The sequence below is a fragment of the Cupressus sempervirens genome, chromosome 5, assembly GCF_028749045.1.
Source record: "Cupressus sempervirens isolate cs-2001-9-10 chromosome 5, ASM2874904v1, whole genome shotgun sequence".
Classification (NCBI taxonomy): Eukaryota; Viridiplantae; Streptophyta; class Pinopsida; order Cupressales; family Cupressaceae; genus Cupressus; species Cupressus sempervirens.
The window spans coordinates 637,357,658-637,360,541 of record NC_143122.1 but is presented as its reverse complement, the minus strand read 5'-3'; the positions used below and the strand labels follow the sequence as shown (position 1 = coordinate 637,360,541).

General features: G+C 38.3%; 1 pseudogene; it reads right to left on the bottom strand.

Moving 5' to 3' along the window:
• Window positions 1–749: 749 nt before the first annotated feature.
• LOC149557518 (cysteine-rich receptor-like protein kinase 44 pseudogene) lies at window positions 750–2,168 on the bottom strand (annotated as a pseudogene).
• Window positions 2,169–2,884: the final 716 nt, after the last annotated feature.

Below are 2,884 nucleotides of genomic sequence, written 5' to 3'. Positions count from 1 at the left end.
AAATTTATCTCTCGATCAAAATTTCAGCATAGTGTTCCCTTATTTTTCAAACCAAAAAGTCCTTTTACAAAGCCCAAAAGAGCCCTTATATAGACACAAAGGTTAATAACCACCTTTTTGTGGTTAGTAACTACCCCCCAAATACGTGATTTGGGTGAGGTTAATTAACCTCTGCAAAATTAACATCAAATGACAAAGATCATTGATTGAAATGTATAACTTGGAACATGTCTTCAGACAGTCGAATCATTGATTTGTTGAGTTATTTGGAACATGTCTTCAGACTCTTCTTCATGATCATCACCAAATTTGACAAAGAAACAATCATTCACAACATCAATTGCTCATGCACTGACTATAGTCTAGATAGTGATACTACAACCTTGTCTTCTCATTGATATAGGTTATAGAATTTTCAATCCTTTGGAACTGATTTTAATGAGCCATTATCATATCCACCTATCAGCCGCTGCATATATGTTGTACAAAAGAACATAATGCCCTGGACTTTTGGTATCTAACTAAAACAAGAATTTTGCCACACGTTCTCCTAATTCTATATTGGAATGAATTCTACAAGAAGCTAGCAAAGATGCCCATACAGTAGCATTAGGCTTTACTGGCATATTAGTAATCAAGTTGTATGTCTCGTATGAATGACCAACACGGCCAAAGAGATCAACTGTGCAACAATAGTGTTCTATTGTAGGAGTCACATTATAGTATTCGTTCATAGAATTGAAGTACTTCTAGCCCTCATCCATGAACCCTGCATGGCAACAAACTAAAAGAACTCTAATGAATGTGATATGACTTGGTTTCATGTTTAAAGATTTCATCTTCTCAAAGAGATCCAAGGCTTCCTTACCAAACCCATGAATAGCTTTCCCTACAATGATTGCATTCTCTTGTGTACATAAAAGACCAATGTGAATGTATCTTGATATTTGTTTAGTTGACATACTTTCAAGTATATCATTTTCAATTACATCAATAATATTTGCATTGATATAATATCTCCATATCCTATCTAATAGGCTACAAAATTGGGGAAATAGCTTAACATCAGTCTTCTTTTTTCCACATATAATTTATATGATGGCAATGCCAAAGCTATAGATATCAGCTTTAGCAGATAAATGACCTAGCATAGCATACTCTGGTGCCATATACCCATAGGTTCTTGCAACTTTTGTGTTGACAAAAGTCTCATCCTGACCAACCAGTCTTGCCAAGCCAAAATCTGATATCTTTGGTTCGAATTTCTCATCAAGCAAAATATTGCTTGCCTTAATATCTTTGTGAATGATCGTCAGCTAAGAATCTTCATGCAGATATAGGAGACCACGGCCTACTCCACGTATGATATTCAAATGCTTGTTCAAGTCAAGTTCTTTTCTCCACTTTGGATGAAAAAGAATTTTTTCAAGGCTTGCATTAGCTAAGAACTCATATATAAGCAGGCATTCTAGTCCCTCTATGCAAAATCCAAGGAGATTCACAAGATTACGATGTTGAATTTTTGCCACAAGCTTGACTTCATTTAAGAACTCCACTTTTCCTTGCAAAGATTTTTAGTAGAGCTTCTTTACTGCTATCTCTTTTCCATCTGGCATTATACCCTTGTATACAAAGCCAAATCCTCCCTCCCCAAGTTTATTATCATCATGGAAATATCTAGTTGCAGTCTTGATATTTTCCAAGGTAAACACCAATTCAGGCTCCTAGCTAAACACAGAGTCCATATCTGCACCTCTGTTTATGATTTCTCGCTTCCTTAATACTGCAGACTTCAATTTTCTTCGGAGTTCAAATATGGATCAGCAATAGCACCACCAAGAAGCCATCAAGAATACCCAAAAGAATAACTATTTTACTCGAAGACTTTTTTGGGTCGAGGCAGCAAGGTTGAGCTATAATCATGCCATGCAACTGCCCAAGCCAGCCGCAACTCCAAGAGGAGTTCCATTCTCAGTCGCACCCAACACTTGGTTAATTGTAGTGGATAAGCATGAGCTGCAGTCATTGAGATTCGTGATATCTTTCCAGCACTGGAGGAAATCGAACGTTTGGTAGGTCATGGAGGCATTTGTTTGTCCAAAAGAAAACAAATCAGGCAAACGAAGGGCTTCATCTGATAAGTTTTTGAGAAGCGCCTTAATTACCATGCCCTCTCTACAAATGACATCAAGGAAAATGCAGGTAGGACAAATGCAAACCTAAATTGATTAGGTTTCAAGCTTGCCAGCAGCATTCGACCAAAAATACTCTAATGCTCTTTCCAAAAAAATCTGATCCTCGCATATGTTGCAATCATTACTGTCCATGACCACATGTCCCATTAGGGAATTTTACCAAACACTTGTAGGGCCTTGTCAATGTACCCTTTCTGTGCATACCCTGCAATCGGCGCCGTCAAGGACACCATATCTGGCTCAAGAATTTTGTCAAACATGTATCATGTATCCTACAAGCTTCAACATTTCACATATCGCATAAATGTCTACCACTCTGAATTCTCTTTGAGTTAATGTTCCAGTTTTATCAAAAGCAATTGCTTCTATCCTTCCCAAGGCTTCTAGAAAGTTTCCACCTTTGATGAGGAGGCCCATCCTAGAAGCTTGTGCCAAACCACAAGCTATGGCAACTAGAGTTGATATGACCAAGGTGCAGGGACAAGCAGTGACCAGGAGCAATAAAGATAAGTAGAGCCAATGCCGTTAATTTTTCCTTTGGATTAGAGCTTACACTGTGTTGGTAACTACTCTCTCCTCCTATGGATATGATTCAGCCCATCCCAGCCAGCAGGTTTGACATACTTAGGTGATGCTCTTGGTGTTAAGCTCTGCATTGAGGCAACTTTCTCCTCCCAACACACGGGTTC